At 45.9% G+C, this 18,003-nt stretch overlaps 1 protein-coding gene across 1 annotated transcript in view; it reads left to right on the top strand.

The window, feature by feature from the left end:
- Positions 1-18,003, top strand: part of LOC144772934 (P2Y purinoceptor 8-like) — a 378,444-nt gene that overhangs the window by 119,743 nt on the left and 240,698 nt on the right. Inside the window, exon 2 of the mRNA XM_078657632.1 lies at positions 10,062-10,146. The gene's annotated coding sequence lies outside the window, so the exon portion shown is untranslated. The remainder of the gene's footprint in view (positions 1-10,061; positions 10,147-18,003) is intronic.

The following is an 18,003-nucleotide window of genomic DNA, read 5'->3' as shown; positions in this document are numbered from 1 at the left end:
ATAAACCTTGGTAATACCAAGGTTTATTTGCGATAAAAATCGCCGCAGCTCTGCGGTAAATTTTTGTCTCTAACCAAGCAATAGCGATAATCATCGCTATTGCTTGGTAATATGCCCCTCAGTTCCTCTGTCAGTTTATCATCTCTCCTATTCATTTTCATTTGCACCTCTTCAGCCAGCGCCCATTCCAATACATCACAACGCCAATTCTCTATCGTGGGGGAACGCTGTCCCATCCACGTGATGGCCACCCTTCGCTGCGCTAGGACCAGGGCCAACTGTGAAAATTTATAAGCCATCTACTCTTCTTTGACCTTTTAATATTTCCCAGTAGGCAGGCCAGTGGGGTTTCGTTGATTTTAATGCATGTGACTCTGTTGACCTCTGTCACTACCTGTGTCCAGTAGCTACGCACTGACGGGCATCACCACACTAAGGGGCCGATTAGGATGGCGGACGGACTTGCGTCCGTCCGCCACCCCAGAGGTGGAGGGACCGTCCGCAGGGGCAGCGGCGGTCCCTCCGTGCAAATTAGGATGTGACCGCCACCCTGGCGGTCACATCCTGGATATTTAACATTGCGGCGGGTGCTGCTGCAAGCAGCACCCACCGCAATGTTAAAAGTGCATGTTTAACATTTACATGCACAAAGCGGCAGGCACCGCGCGGTGCCTGCCGCTTTGTGCATGCAAATACTGGGGGGTACCATAGGTACCCCCCATGTGCACCCCCCACCCGCCTACACCATGGGGGCCCGCAACGGGCCCCCACAATCAAAAGTACACATGCTTTTCCACGGCGGAAAAACCGCAGCGGAAAAGCATGTTTACAAATGCTTCCTAATTTGGCTGGCGGTGTCTGATAGACACTGCCAGCCTAATGAGAGCTTTTCCGCCGCGGTTGTAAGCCGACCGCGGCGGAAAAGCAGCGGACAGAAACCAAGACCCACCAGCCATCGTAATGCGGCGGTGGGTCTTTGGTGACTCCGCAGAGGATTTTCCGCCTCCTCCGGGCCGGAGGTGGCTTCCGCCGGCCCGGAGGAGGCGGAAAATCCTCCATCATAATGAGGCCCTAAGTGCAGGAAATCTGCTCCATGTGTCCCACACCGAGGATAGTCATCGGATCTAAGGGGGTTTATTCTATGTAGCATTTTTGGGCTTATATAAGTCCTATGCAGAAAATTAAAATGGATCAATTTGAACCAGGCGTTGCCCAATACTGCACTTGTGAGCCCTGCTACATTCGCAGTGCGTTAGTGGTGTCCCATTATCCGTGTCCCACGCTGTCAGTGCTTTAGGTGATAGATCGGTCGAATCTCATCTCATAGCCCTTTAATGGTGCATTAATAAATGTTCTCCTGCCCCATAAGTCAATATTTTGTTTAGCTTATCTGTAGCTTGTGGAATGACCGAATATGAAGGCCATATTGTTTTAGCAATTTCTGCCAGGCCGCATAATTTAGATGTTCCTAGTGCAAAGGCGTAACAGGCTTTTTCATGGGTGAGGAAGGAGTCACCAGGGTACAAGTTTCCTAGTAGTTTACACCCCCCCACGTGTCACTCATGAAATGACATGTGTTCCATTATTTGCCGGACTGAAGCTGATATCCATATGGGGAGTTCCCTATGAAATGGAGCATGTTACCAGTACAGTTTCTACATACTGCTACCAAATATGTACTGTTTGTCCCTGTTAGAATTGGGGGTCTCTAGTTGGCACAGGTAGGTGCTTGTGACAAATAGGGACCCTCTCCTCTAGTCAGGATAAGGAGACTACACTCCTAAAATAACCCCTGCTCACACCCTTGGTAGCTTGGCACGAGCAGCAAGGCTTCATCTCAGAGGCGTTTTAAGTTAAGCATTTGTGACCACACACAGTAACCCAGTGACAACACTACAAATGGACACCAGACAAGGTTTTTATATCAAAAATAAGTATATTTTATCTAGAGTTACCACAAGACCAATAACGACACAAATACTCCACAGTACTATTAGAATTAAAGAGTTCTGGTTGAAAAAGGCTTAAATCAAGGTTCTATGCGAGTCGGTAGCCCGGTCTGGCTACAGCGTTGTTGAAATAACACAGAGTCTAACAGATTCAGTGGACCGCGTCAGTACAGGCCCACTCAAATGTCGACAGACTCAGTCGCAGTACCTTTTACTTGAGGCGGCCAGCACGGATGTGTGAGGCGGTTCCGGTGTTCGTTGCGGTGCAGAAAAGAAAGCGTTGCAGGACGCGTTGTCCCTTGATGCGGTGCAGGCAGCGGCCCGTTGACAGAGTCGGTGGATCCAAAGGCTGCATTGCAGGGCGAGACGGTGCTTCGATGCTGTGCTTGCAGCTTGCGGTGTGGCGACAGAGCCGGAGTTCGGGAGCTGGCGTCGATCAGTCCGTTGCGAAGCGTGCAAGGCGGTGCCCAACTCCGGTGCGTTCACAGGACTCGAAGTCAGCAGCAGTGACCCCGTCGGTCAGACCAGTACGAGTCAGTGTAGCGAGGCGTTGCACGTCGCGGTGTCCACCTGTCGTGTTGTAGGCAACGGCTCGATGACGGCGTCAGGACGGAGTCGGTGAGCTCGGAGCTTGTGTCGTTTGAGGTGGACGTTGCTTGAGGCGGTGCTTACAGGACACCGGGCCGGTCGGGAGTGTCGGTCACAACTCCCCGCCTCTGTAGCCACTGAAACAGCATTTCCAGCAGCAATTCACAAAGGCTGGTGAAGTCTACTGGTCCTGAGACTTCGGTCAGGGGGCAAGCTCTCTTCCAAGCCCTTGGAGAGCTTTTCACAACAAAGTTCTTTCTCCACTCTTTGGCAGTCAGGCAACCACTGCAGGCCAATCCCCCAAGCAGCAATTCAGCTTGGGAATAGTCTCTCCTCCCTTTCTTCAGGTTCCTCTCCTCAGCAGAGGTTTGGTCTTGTAGTCCAACAGTGATCTAATTTCTTGGGATCCGGGTCCCAATATTTATACCCCAAAATCCTTTGTTCTCTGGGGGAGAGGGGCCTGTGCCTAGTCCAAACCAGTTCCGAAGCACTTAGTTTACCAGACTTCTGCTTTCCTTTCACAGTGCAGGGCAGGCTCATCAGACGCCCCTCAGGAGGTGGAGCCAGCATTGTGGAAGGCAAGTAGAACCTGGGAGCACTTTGTTGACAGTCTTCCTTCTCTTCTTTTAGTGTGCAGGGCATAGACATCAGACGCACCACAGAGGGTGGAGCCGGCATTGTAGAGGGAAGGCCCAGCCCTATTCAGGTCCCAGGTGCAACTCCTCCCTCCCATCTAGATGCAGATCTCTCTATTCACCACTGGGCTGCCCCAGCCTGTCTCCTGGAATCCCCCGGCCCTGTCACTCACAAAACCAGATGAAGAAAAACACAACCTCGCAGAGGCAGGCTTAAATGGTTTGGCAAACAAATACCTACTTTCTAAAAGTGGTATTTGCAAACACAGAATATTAAAATAAACTTCACTAAAAGATGTATTTTATTATTCTGAGTTCAGGCATACTAAACTCGAAATTCTACCATGTTCTCTGAGTCGTTTAGGATTATAAAGTGTAATAATTCTAACAGCCCATTCTGGCCTATGGAGAACAGGTAGCCTTGCAATCGTAAAAAGCGAAAATGGCTGTATTTCACTATTAGGACATGCCACACACATCAGGGCTTGTCCTACCTTATACTTACAATGCACCCTGCCCGTGGGCCTACCATAGGGGTGACAAAAGGGAAGGTTTAGGGAATGGCAAGTGGGTGCACTTGCCCAGTCAGCATGACAGTACCAGACTGCACGCAGGCTCTGCAATGGCAGACGTTAGACACGTTTTACAAGGCCGCTTCTGTGGGTGGCACAACCAGTACTGCAAGCCCACTAGCAGCATTTGGATTTACACGCCCTGGGCACACTCAGTGCACTGTACTCGGGTCTGACAAGTAAACCAAATAGTCAATCATGGAATCACTAATTAATACATTCATTTACAGTAGGGAGCACTCACACTGTGGCACTGGGCAGCAGTGGCACAGTGCCCAAAGCAGCTAACACCAGCAAAAACACATGCGGCAACAGCAAAAATGGAAGGGAGACTCACGCCAATGGTGCCAGGTCTAACAGTCGCACTATTATTGGAAGTTCCCCACTGACCCCTGAGCCCTTCATCAGGGACAAAGGCAATGTGCTCGCCACCACTACTCATGCAACTAAGCGCTGCGGTGTCCTATTCCCACCGGCTTCAGTACCTCCAGTGGATAACCCCAGTCCATGGTGTCAAACTCTTTTTCCAGTTCTATCGACAGCAGTGCAAGTTCTCCGTCCCTAGCCTTCACTTCGTGGAGCATATGTGTTAATCGGCGCAGGTTCATACCTGTATGCCTACTGAGAATGAAGCCACATTGATCTTGATGAATTAACTGTGGCATATGTGGTGCCAGCCTATTAGCCAATAATTTTACATAATATTTTGATATCTGTGTTAACCATGGCAAGGGTTCTGCAGGCTGTGGTGAATGATTTGTCACCCCCAGGTTTCAGTACCATGCTGATCTCCCCCTCCCTCATTGACATGGGGAATATCCCTCTATGCTGTGCTTCCATCTGAACCTGAAGTAAGCTCCTGGTTGTCTCCACCGGGAATGCCTGATAAAATGTGGCCGGGATCCCATCCCCCTGGGTGCCTTGGCTCTGTGGGGTGCCTTCAAGGAGTCCAGTACCTCCTCCGGTGTCAATTGAGCATCTAGCTCCAGCGCACCTGTGGGTTCTATTTTCGGGACGAGCAATCCATCCAAGAAAGGGAGCAACTGATCTGGAGCCACCTCTGGGTCTGCTGTGTATACCCCCTGCAAGTGCTGCAGGAATACATTTAGTATTCCCGACTTCATGCTGACTTTGTTACCCTTGGTATACAGTAGGTATGTTGTCGAGGGTGGGGTCATTTCTTTTTTCAGACTCCAAGTGAGTAACCAGGCCATTTTGCTCCCCTCCCAGTGTAAGTGTTGTCTACACTGTTTGAGTGTGTATTTATCTAGGGGGTCCCGGATGTCGTTGATCCACCTGAGTAGTGCTTGTTCCCTGGGACAGTCCTCAACTTGTATCCTCCCTGACGTCTGCAGATTAACCAGTTTCCTAATCTCCCTCTGCAAATTCTTTTTGTAGTTGTCTGTGAACTCCACACATCAGACCCTAGCTTTCCCCCACCCCCCGCATTGCAGCCTTTAAAGCCTCCCGCTTGCTGGCTCTACTAGCCATTGTCTCCCAATTTAGTGACATGTAGTACGATAATGCTTGCTTGAGGGCATCTCTCCCAATCGGGCCTTCGAGGATGTCTCCAGGCATCCTCCAGATACGGGTTCCTGTCTTGGGTCCTCCCCATTTCACAGTGCAGCTGACCGGTGCGGGGTCAGATACCATCATCACGGTATCCTCCATCCTAGGCATATTCACCACCAGCATTCTATCAAGCCTACTCTAGGTGTGTGTGGAGCTGAAAAACATGTGTAGACCCACTTGGTAGGATGGACCAGTCTCCATATGTCACAGTAGTCCATGTCTTGCATGACCTTCCGTAAGGCATTAGTCATTTGCGTCTTTGCAACCGCTCTGGACAGTGACCTGTCCATGTTGGAATCCAATATACAGTTAACGTCTCCCATCCATCGCATCTGTTTGCCTAAATCATGTAATAGTAGATCCCGTAAAGTGTCATAAAACAGGGGAACATCTGTGTTTTGTGCATATCTATTTAGAATGGCTAAGTCACAGCCATCTAATTCCCTTTGTATGTATACATATCTCCTCCCACATTGACCTCCGTGTATGTAGGGGTGATTGGTATTCCGAGTGCTACCCATATTAATGTCCCCCTTGCGTATGTAGGAGGAGTGATACACTTGTCCGCGCCATTTGCCACCTAATGTTGAGGCGCCTGTGTCATCCAGGTGGGTTTCTTGTAAACATTCTATAGAGAGTTTATGTCTCTTTAAAATGGATAAGACCCTATATTTTTTAACATATGTCCCAAACCCACTGACATTCCAGGTTTGTTGCCATCCTGATGATATAGGATTAGTGAATGTAATTCCCCACTCCTCCCGCATTGCGTATTCCATTCATTTGTAGCTTGAAGGCATGCCTGATTCATAACTTTAAAAATATAACCTCTCCCCCACAAGCAAATACAGCATAACCAACTAGCTAATATTTCCCACCTCTTGCTGGTCTCAAGGCATAAACAGCTTCCCAGGTAGCCCAACGGGGACCACCTAACAGTTTTCATTCTCAGACCTCCGAACCACTCACACTTGTCTACGCATATTGCAAGTAACCGCCATTCTTTTTCCTTCATCTTTCATACTGTCAGACTTGCACCCTTGGGTCATCCCACTCCACATGCATTCCCATATCAATGTAACTCAGCGCCCAGGCTTCTCATCCTTTAATCCACTCATTTCACAGCATTGTTCTTGCCCAAGGTATGTATACCCTCCAGTGCTATTAAACATTCATGATTTAGGCATTCAATCAGTACCACCCCTTTGTGGAAGTTCCATCAGCGTATCCAGCACACAGTTCAGGGTGGTGTTCTGGGTCAGCGTGCCCATATACACAATAGCTCGAATCAGGTCTTACTCCCTTTCAGCCTTTCCTGCTGCTTCTTCCCCAAGTCATATAATACCATCCTCCCCAACTGTTACCCTTTGCTCGCCTTCTGGGGCGATGCCAGGGTCTCTGCTTGCTGTATGAAGTTGTTGCCTTTGTTTATCTGATTGGATTCCCCATCGCTCCCACCGGTCATACGCTTCGCGAGGGGGAAGTACTTTACCTCACAGTTCCACCACTCTAAAACTTCCTCTAGTGTCTCAAAGAAATGCGTCTTTCCTTGTGCCAATACCTTTGGGCTTGCAGGGTATAGGAGAATGTATTGTAATTGAAGTGTTTTAACCTTCTGTTTTACCCCCACAAAGGATTTCCTCCTGTCCTGTACTTGTTTTGTATAGTCAGGATACATAGTGATCTTGGTGTTGTCATAGTCCAATCCAGGATGTTCACGGGCCAAACTGAGAATAGCATCTCCATCTTTATAGTTAAGAATTTTGGTGATTAGGGCCCTTGGTGGCACGCCCAGGTGTGACGACAGCACCAGGGCCCTGTGCACCCTCTCCTCTGAAAGAACCCATTCAGTCCCCTTGGGCAACGTTCAGTGCAAATCCAGGCCTCCAGGAACTGCTTGGCCGATCCCTTTCCCACAAGTTCTGGAAACCCCAGAACATGAATATTGTTCTGTCTGGATCTACCTTCTATGTCTTCTGCTCGTTGTTCTAGGATTTTTGTGACCATAGTCCTCTGTGCCATCTGCCGTTTGAGAGTGGACACCTTTCCCGGGAGATCCGCTATGTTACCTTCTGCTGCCTGACTTTATCTGCCACTTTACGTAAATTCTCTCTCAGCAGGTTCACATCAACAGATACTGTTTGAATGTGTTGTTCCTGTGTGGCTCTAGATCCCTGAATTGCAGCTACCAGTTCTGTTCTAGTTGGTTCCTTCTACTCTTGTATCTCTCTGTCTTCACTGGGGCCTGTTTGCCTTGTAAGTCTTTGAGTGGGGTGCTGAGGGGTGGTGTACTGGGTGATCATACTGGTGCTGGCCGCCCGCATTGTCTTTCCTTTCCCATATTGCTCTTTCTCTGCAGGTGGTCAAGGCAGGTCTTCTCTTCCGCCCACGGGAGCCCCACAGCATATTCTTAACTTCACACCCTCAATCGGTGCCCCCCTGTAAGTCCCCAAGTTACCCTTGCTGATCGCCACTCAGAGCGGGCCTCCCCCACTTTCCACCTGTTCTATTCTCTGTTGCAGATTTACGCCAATTGGGAGTGCCCCCGAAACTGCATGAGGCAGCGCAGTAGAAGTCATGGTTCGCCTGACCAGCACTCTCCAAATACTTGTGTGTACTTCTCTGTCCCCCAGCCCGCCAGGCACCACGGAGGTATGCCGGGGCCCAGTCCGCTACCCACAGAGTCAACGCCACATGCAGGACCCACCGTTCACCTCTGGAATCCAGATCCAGTCAGCTGCTCCCCAGGGTCTGCCATCCACTTCTGTGCCTCTCAGTACAGCCCCTTTGTCTGATCTCTGCCGCCAGGGCCTTTGTCCTACTGGGCCTGCACAGAACCAAGCAGGCCTTCCCTTAGGCATCAGCTGTTCTCTTGCCCAATTACGCCTCCCCAGTTCTATGAGAGACATCTCGGTAGAAGCCACAGGTCTCTCAGCCAACTCTTTCCAGTCAACTTCACCTAATCGCAGCCCCCCTGACGCCAATGGGCAGGCCAAGGACCAGACCGCACAGACTGCGTTCCCTCTTGGGCCACCAACGGCACCCACTGGTCACCTCCAAACAGTTTGCTGCCTTTCCGGTGCCAGGTCGCGCCCCCCGGATGCCTGCCGCCTGCTCCTGTTTTTCCATTTCAGGCCCTCTCAGGCTCGATTCTGCGATCGGTTCTGTGTCTGTTTCTTGCGTTGCAGTCTGCTCCGTTCAGCTCCGCTCGGGCCGCCACGCGCCTTGTCAGCCTCAAGGTTCTGGAGCACCTGCCGTCTTCTGTCTTGTAAGTGCCCCGGCCAATGGTCCAGGCCCTGTCCCAGTCGTCCTCTCAATTTATGCTCTCCCTCAGTCAGGTGAGCATTACGGCGGGTCTCGATCATGCCAATCATGAATAATTAGACGTTTGCCACAGGCTGTTGGAGGCCCGAAGTCCCCACTCTGGACACAAACAGCTCTCAATGATTTCTGCCAGCAAGGGGCTAAATGGCACCAACTCCCACTTTCCGATGCCTCAGTCATCTGCAGGGCCTTATGTCATTTATGTATTTCAGGCGGATTTATTCAGGATTATGTAGTATTGATGGCGAGTTAGCCGAGAGCTCCAGGGTTCACGTCCTATCAGCCATGTTGCTTGGCCACACCCCCTCTTTGTTAAGTCAAAGAGATCTTCAAACTTCTTCTCAACGGTATTATTGTAGGACTTTCCCCCTGAGTAGACAATTGCAGAGGTGGAACATACAGCACCATTGGCAGATCAGCACAAACTACTGCTATGGATAGGTTTCCTGAAACCGAGGATGTTGCACTGCCACACAAGTTTACATCTAAATTCCAACACAGAACCTGCCTTTTCCTCTCAAGACAAGATGGAAACTGCTATTGCCTCTAAATACATGTAATCTCCCATGCTAGAATGTATGTATTTGCGAGTACCTATTTAATACCCCCAAATTGCGCATGCAATTACTATTCATTCCTATGGGCCTCTAGGCCCATAGGAATGAATTGGTAGCTATTCCTTAATTGTGATTCACAATTTGCGAGTCGCAATTAAGGAATTTGTAGGAATCGCAATTTTCTTTTGCGATTCCTACATGCAAAGGCATTTGCGAGTCCTAAATAGCGATTTCTTAAAATTCGCTATTTAGGATTTGCTGACTTTGATGCATGTGGCCCAATATGTCCTATTTAGAACAAATGATTGCAAGTACATTTTACCTGCACAAGATCTTTAGTGAAACCCTGGCAGTCACAAACAGGAAACCAAAGAAACACCCCACCCACGCTGGGAGAAAACTCCTAGCTTGTCAGGGATATTTCCTTTTTTGTTTTCAGTAACAAACTACCGCTTTAGGATCTCTGCTGAGTGGTGCTATAAGCATGGTGCCTGATCAGCAAAGTTTCAGTGCCTTCAGTGGAGGAGAGATCTCTAAGTATAATGGGTATTTCTCTACGAGGTCAGCAGAGGACAATCCTCCGCTGACGTGGCAGTTCAACCGCCATACTCTAAATGTGCAGGTGTTCATCCATCTCACTTGACGCCTTTGTACCCACACGGTCAATGACACACACTTAGAAAATTGACTAATAGTGGCTATTGAGGGCATTCCTACTTTGCAGAAGATTGATCTGTTTACTATCATACTTATTGCTCTATCAAAGTTGTGTTTAAATTCTTGAGTCACCGAGCTCATAACTATCTATGTTATGGAATTATCCCAGAGCCTTTTGTCTCTAAGCTTCCTTTTGTTTACCAACAGGTACGCACCAACGAGTCAGCGTCTCGTATATAGCCTGGGTCTGTGACACTCTAAAAAAGGATGAAAGAAGAATTGTTACAATGAGGTAATCCTCTTAAATTTTCTGAATCTGCACCACACGCCCTTTCTGAAGAGTGAGTTATTTGTCAGTTTATTGCAGGTGAGCCAGGAGAGTATGCATAACAATGCAATGCCAGATGTTAGTTCCCCTGTTGGTAGGTATTCCCAAGGTGCCCCACAGACGTTTCAGTGACTGGAGTTTCAGATTTACTTTTCATGACTGCCAGGCTATCTGGGTGTCCAAATGGCAACCCATCCTCTTCTAGGGCCTGCAGCACCAAATCCACCTCCACCCTGGAAGGAGATTTTGCCTAGTTCCTAAATTGTTGACCTTGGCCTTTGAACCCCTGGGTTTATGCTGGCTTCCTAATTTGTGCAATTATAATAATAATTTCAAGCACATAAATTCAACTCCCTATGCCTTCTATTGCATGTAGCCAAGTCAATGTGCTATTTTATTTGATTTACTGGCAATGTAGGTGTGCATAAACTTTCATGTATTAGCATTGACGTAAGCTCACATTTGCTATTCACAACATGTGAATAGATACTTAGATTGATATTTACCTGCACATAAAATTACACAATATCATATATTACATGTGCAACAAACAAGAAAGTGGTCAACAGAGAACGTGAAATAAATTTTAGCCATTGAAAATTGCTCTTGGTCCACTTTCCAGACCATTCCCCCACAATGCCATTCTAAGCAAATACCAGCTATATGCAAATAAGACTTGGTGTCAGATGTACTAAGGTTCCTGTTTGCATTTTTTAAATAGTGACTCTGTAGGAATCTCTATTTAATAAGAATATGCAAAAAATTTGCGATTCCCTAATAGCGATGCCTACAGATTAGGAATCGCTATTAGAGAATCGCAAATAGGATCTGCCATTGCATTCCTGCATATGGGAGGAATAGGAACTGGTTTGCACTTCCAAAATTGTGATTTCCTAATAGGAAATCACAATTTAAGAAATGCAAAGCCAGGGGTGCCTCTGGGCTTAAGGCCCCCATAGAGGCACCCTAAATTTCCCAGTGCACATTTAAGTGCACATATGCCTTAGGGCATTTCTCAATTAAACAAATGCATTTTCAATGCATTGTTAATTTTGCACATGATTACCACAAACTTGAAGTCAATGGTAATTGCATTTCCTAAATACCCAATTCACATTTAGGAAATGATTTGTACATGTGCTGTTGGAATCTCAAATAGATAATCCCTATTTGCGATTCCTAAAACGCAGTCATAATTTGCGATTTCTACAGTGTAGAAATCACAAATTAAACCAGTTTTGGCCCTTTGTGCATCTGAAAAGGCCATTTAGCATTTCTTAATGCGTCGAAATAGTGATCCCCCTTTAAGAAATGCTAAATGGCTCCATACCTCAGGGTCTTGGTCCTGCTCTATAAGGAACAGTTGAATCCCAGTGGCCAAGGCAAGACCACAAGCAAGCTCAGACTGCTTTTCTTTATCTGAAATTAATGTTTGTTTCAAATAAAGTCAAGCATAACCTTTGACAAAATACACTCACTCATAAAGTTGCAGGTAACAAACTTGAAAACATGTTTACAAGCTATCCCTTCGACCTCTTTCTTGTGAAGGGAAAAGGTCATGTTTGTCAAAACACATTTACTTATGTGTCTTCATCAATGTGCTCCTCTTCCTGCTTGCCTTTCAAACATTGGTAGAAGCACCCCTGGGGCTCCTCTGCCTGGTTTTGCTTTAGTTGAGTAGAGAGGTATAGCTTTAATTATGTGATACAGAGAGCAAGAGGCCCACACCGGGGCATTCCTGTCACACTTAGGGGATTGACTCATGCCAATAATAAAGTGATAGCATGAATGCTAGAATTAATCTCAGCCAATGACGATCGATCAGGGACACATTCCAGACCATCGTTTTTTCATCCAAAAATAAACACAAAAAACGTCTTCTCAAGCTGTATTGTTTCAAATTAAGAGTACCACGAAAACAATATAAGCGGAATAATATTTAACAAATATATAAATATTTTATTTAATTTTTAATTTTGAAACTTTCAAATATTCAAAACATATTTTTGCATACAAAACAATATTTCATTTTTTCTTTCTTTTTCTTTAAACATATATAAACATTTAGAAATCTCTCAAATATTCCCTGTCCTCCTTTTCTCTCATTCATACCTATTATAAAAACACAACAACTATATATATGTAGTATATGCCAGTAGGTAGTTATAGTTAGGACCATGTTTCCATAGGACAGGAATTTTTTGACTTGCCTATAACTTCTGTGCCTGTTGACAAATCTTTACAAAAGTTTCTAAAAAAAGTGTTAAGTTTGGTCTTATGTAATAAAAGTTTCAGGGTGATCTGTCAAGCATGGGCCAAGAAAAAGGGGTGCCAAAAAAAGTGCATTTTTCCATGTTAATTACTATTCGACCTTTAGACACGCCTGTATCCCGAACCACTGGACAGAATTACACCCAATTCGGCAGAAAGATAGATTTGGTGTAAATCTGTTCAGTAGTTGTGGAGAAATTTAAGAAAATATAGTTAGTGGTATCTGTGGCCACAACGACTTTGTGAAAAATAACAAACTTGTGCAGTGATATGCAGCGCTCTGATTGACTGCCAACACTTCATCCAGGAAGTTAAAAGCAGAAAATGGGGCAGGGTAGTAATACCCTGACCCCTAGGCCCTGGGGACCCCCTGGACCCTCCAGGCCAAAAAAAGAATTTGTAAAAAAATTGCCACAAAATTGTGATATTTGCGATTTTTAAGGAAAAAGTGCAGGCTCCTGCGCTAGCTTCTAAATGACCTCCGGGTGTGCCAGGTCCTGGGGGCATAACATAAAAGTAGGAGGGGAGTACAAGGGGCACCCCGTCCTTGGGCTTATGAAAGACCTGGGGAGCGCCACCTCCTGGGTCAATGCTTTTATGTATGTGGGGTGGGCTCATGTGGCACCCCCGCTCCCCAGGGACCACCACTCCCTAGGGCCAATATTTAGAAAGGAATGCTGGGTAGGCCCACGCACCCATAGGACCACTACGTCCTTGGGGCGCTTATAAAATATGTATGCAGGTGGGCCCGCTGGGCTTGCTTGTACCCCGGGCACCGCCCCCTACTCAAGGCTAAACATGAAATGAAGGCAGGGGGCCCGCAGGGCAGCCCGACATCCCCAAGGAGCTCCACATCCCTTGGGCTCCACACTACAATGGAGGGGTCTGCAGTACCCTCCTCATGGAGCCAAGGAGGACCCTGGGGACTGCCACACCTCAGGGCCAGCTCCTGCTATGTCTCAGCACACTGCTGTTGGAGTGATGAGGTCCGCTTGCCTCTTGAGGGCCTCAGAAGTAAAGTAGACGTCATCCCCCAAGCAATAGTGTGCCAGGAGGCACGTTTACAGAGAGGTGGAGAAAGGGGGCATGGCCTCTGACCACCTCACCTCAATCCAGCTGTATGGGGCTTACTGGAGGTAACAGTAGGGATAGGTGGTCCCCAGGGACCCTCAAGAGGCAAGGGGACTTCATCCCCCAACCAAGAGCGCACGAGGAGGCATGTTTGCAGAGTGGAGGAGAAACTGAGTTTAGCCTGTGACCACCTCCCATCAATCCCACTGTGAGGGCCTTACTGAAGGTTCCAGGTAGGCTAGTTGGCCCCTAAGGACACCCAGCAGTGAAGGGGTCTTTATCCCCCAACCAAGAGTGTGCCAAGAGGCACGTTTGCAGACTGGTGGAGAAAGGGGGCGTGGCCTGCTATCAGAATGCAGCAATCCCACTGTGTGGGACTTACTGGAGGTAACAGGAGGGGTAGTTGGCCCACAAAGGCATCCTTGGGGCCAACTACCTCTCTTGTTACCTCCAGTAAGCCCCACACCATGGGATTGCTAAGAGGTACCATGCCCCTCTTTCTCCACCACTATGCAAACGTGCTTCCTTGTGCACTACTGGTTGGGGGATAAAGTCCACTTTTCCTCTGACGGACCTTGGGGGCACAAAAAGCCCTCCTGGCACTTCCTGTAGGCCCTACGCAATAAAATTCCTGAGTGCTGGTTGGAGGTTCAGCCCCCTTTCTCCACCACTCTGCAAATTCGACTACTACTTAAAAAAACTAAGAAATTCCAGAAAAAAACTAAGTTTACAGGGACCTATGAGTTAAGAATTAGCATTTAAAAAACCTTAGAAATTCACTGAAAAAAACACTGGTTTTAAGGATGTTCTAGTTAGGAATTAGCATTTAAAAACACTTAGAAACTCCCAGAAAAAAACAAAGGCTACAGGGACGTTATAGTTAGGCTGACATTTCAGTTCAGGTTAATTTAATACAAATGTAATAATCTTTACGTCTGATTCCTTGCCTATGCTGTGGGCAGGCAGAAATATATAAAAATGTATGATGCTCTGGTGGCCCAAACACTGGGGCATGTAGAGCTTTACATTGGCTCTGCGCATAGCGAAGAGTGCACTTTTAAGGTCTATGTCTAGTAGGCAGAGCTTTCTAAGAACTGGTCAAGGGGCCATAGGAGCACACTGCTTGGCATAACAGTAGTAGTTCTCCCAGATACTTTTTGGTGAAGGTTGTTCAAGATTACGGTTATTATAAACCATTCACAAGTAGTAAAGTTCTTGCCATGTGTTGGCACAGCTAGCACTTAAATCTCTGGACATGAAGTTAGCATTGATGGAGAGTATCAAGCCAGTATGGTATGCTTGAAATGCTGCCTCATGTCTCTCAGGTACTACTGCAGTGCACAGGTGCATAGTAGATATTTATCAGCTCAATTACTCCAGAAGGAGCCAAAGAAGATGCAAAGGAAAAACACTGCTTGATATATCAACACTTTCTGCCAGGTGCAAGGTTGTACATGAATTTCAAAATTACAGTCACTTTTGGATACTCACAAGTGGTAGAGTGTTAGCCATGTAGTGGTAAGGCCAGTACCTATACCACTGAACATCTGTTTCCAAGCACTTGACTTGTTAATTTTACAAGATAATTTCTCACCACAAGACACATAGAACTATTTCTTGTAAGTCCTAGCTTCTTCTTGATGTGCCTATGTGAGCCTGGAGTAAGCCATGGGCAATTGGGCGTCTAAGATCTTCACTATGATTCATTTTGCAATTACAGTAGCTGCAAATTTGCAAACACCTTCATTTCAGGAAACTGCTAAAACCCTGTTCAAACGTTAGAACCACCCTTCACAGGCACTGGAAGCAGGGATCCGGGGGGGGTTTTGCAGCACCCCAGAAAAGCAATGCTGGAGTTCAGCAGGCAAAAGAGCAATAAAGATGTCTTTAACTTTTGATTTTATCTTGTCACATTTGCTGTGGTTCAAAGTCAGAGGTCAAACGTCAGGTTGTATCTTATGACAAATTGCTGCTTATTCTTTTAACATGGAGAATAGTGCTCACTTTTCTTTCTCTGAATAAAAATTAAGAGGATTTTCTGAAGTGAACTGTGACAATCTTGCTGGTGTCCAGGGAGTGACAAAGGAAAGCATGAATGATGTCTATTTTTCCTTAACACACAACATTTAAATACCAATAGATTAACTCTACAAATGTTTCAAATTTTATCAGCAGCTAGGAAAGCAGAAATAAAGCACATTTTTTGTAATTCTGAAGTGTGATGGGGACAAAGGTTTAATACGATCAAAACAAAGCAAGATACTTGATGATCTGAACATGATAAATATTCAGCAACGCCTCACATATTATCTATTATAGTTTTATCATTAAAACTTCATGTGTGTGCAAATTTAGTAGCCATTTCAATAAAAAATGTGCTGTCTGTAAATGAGAGCATGCTACCATTTGATCCGTTACTTATATATTGGCAACAGAGGTCTCCGAAATTCACTCAGGCCTACATACCACACCCGTACCATTCGCCTGCTTAACGGGCATGACTCATTTGCTACCATTGTTCTTTGTCTGACACTTGGATTTTTCACAATACCTGTCTTAAGTAATGTGAATTTGATGCAGCACCCAACACTGAAAATTGTTCCAGCATCAATGCCTTCCTCTGTAGGTTTTTCTGTTCTCTTCCGTTACCCCTGATAGTCTTTAGTCTAAAAGTGTTAGTGTTATGAAATACTTTTTTCGTGACTGCCAGCGTCAGACATGGAAAGAAAATCGGCAGGTGCACCAAATTAAAAGTAGCCGCCATTCAAAAATGACCCATTGTTTTCTGGGCCCACTCTCTCACCAGATCTCTTCATCCGATTAACCTTTCTTATCTGCACTGAGGGGTGAGTAGAGTTAGTATTTCAACAATCAACATCAATTAACAATGCAACCCATTTGGCTATACAATGAGGACCAGGAATTGGTAGCTAGGGTTAAGAAGGTTTATTACAAATTGAAAATGAAGTTAAGATACACGACTTTACACCATGCTGTAAAGGTACATAATCACAACAGGCAGGCCCAACCTACAGAAGAAATTGAGGTGGACCGATGTTAGCAAACAAGCAATTCAGTCACCACAATGCAAAAGTGCGAGATGAGTATCTGATGCTCAGGGAATAGTCACAAATTTGTTGTCTATATGTGGGCAAATCTAAATCACCTGAAGTAGAATGCCATCTAAAAGGATGGTTCTAGAAAAAGAACATCAGAAATCAGGCATTTCCTTAAAGGACATACTAAATAGGCTAGGGAAAAATAAGAAGAAAAGGTGTCACCATTTCAGAAGCTCGGTCAAGAGCCTTCTTGGGTCATGTAATTGATAGCCTAAACCGCGCCCAGCAAAGAAGGAAAGCATAGAGGTCTAAACCTCTCAAAGTCCAAGGGAATAGTGCTGTAAGGGTACCTGAGAGGGTCTACAAGGTGTTGAGAAATAATGTGAAGGGGCATCTGAAAGGAACCTGAACTCCAAGGGTATGACCATTAAGCTATAACACACATGAGCCTTACATGGCAACACCCCTTTGCACACATCATCAGGGTCTATTGTTTTTCTCCACATCTCACTTTGTAGACTGCAACACTTTCCAAATACCCCACACAAATCAGATAGCTATCAAATTGGCCCACATGTGCAAACTAGGGCAGTTTTCAACTAGTAAAGACAAGCTGTACACATGTTTTGCAAGGTTGTGCAATGTGCTTGCTGCAAGCAATGTTTGTGGTAATTTCAGAGAAGTCAGTAGCGAAAAACAGACCACAAAAATGATAAAACAGGCCAATGGACAGTCAAAACAACAGCTCATACACTCATCACTGTGATCACCCCTTTGCCCAACAGTTGAGTGGCTGCTGCTCCTTGCAAATTCTGAAATCAAATCAATCAATATAGCAGTGGTAACACTATCGCTTGAGTAACCAACAGGTGATTGATTCATTTCTTCCAGCTGTCCCAACTGTGCACTACAATCAGAGAGAGAGAGAGAGAGAGAGTTGTGGGAGCATCAATTGGTTATCTTGACTGCTGCACAATGTAATATATAAATGATCTGGCAATCAGAAACAACTAATTTTAGGTGCACCAGTGAAGGACTACACATGTAGAAAGGACTAAGGATTCAGGTGAAGTGGAGTCTCCAACATGTCACACCAAATTGTGTGAGTCTTGTATCTGGTCTAAATGATTGTCATGCAAGAGCCTCCAAATCGCGGCTGAGTCTTGTATTTTCTTTGCTAGAACTAACCCATGGTTTTAATCATATGGGGGCCTGAGTCCACTTTTGAGTAATTTGCACTTTTGAGTAAGTTTACTACTTTCTGACTATTCATCATAATATTTATAAATCTCCACAATAATTACAGGGCTAATGGGCTATACACTTTTGAGTAATTTACACTTTTGAGTAAGTTTACTACTTTTTGGCTACTCACTAAATCTGATGGTGAATTACACTCTTAGAATCAATTTATAATCGG

This window comes from Lissotriton helveticus, chromosome 8 (genome assembly GCF_964261635.1).
Source record: "Lissotriton helveticus chromosome 8, aLisHel1.1, whole genome shotgun sequence".
In the NCBI taxonomy this organism is placed as follows: Eukaryota; Metazoa; Chordata; class Amphibia; order Caudata; family Salamandridae; genus Lissotriton; species Lissotriton helveticus.
Note: the sequence above shows the minus strand (reverse complement) of the source record. Positions and strands in the feature narration are given on the sequence as shown.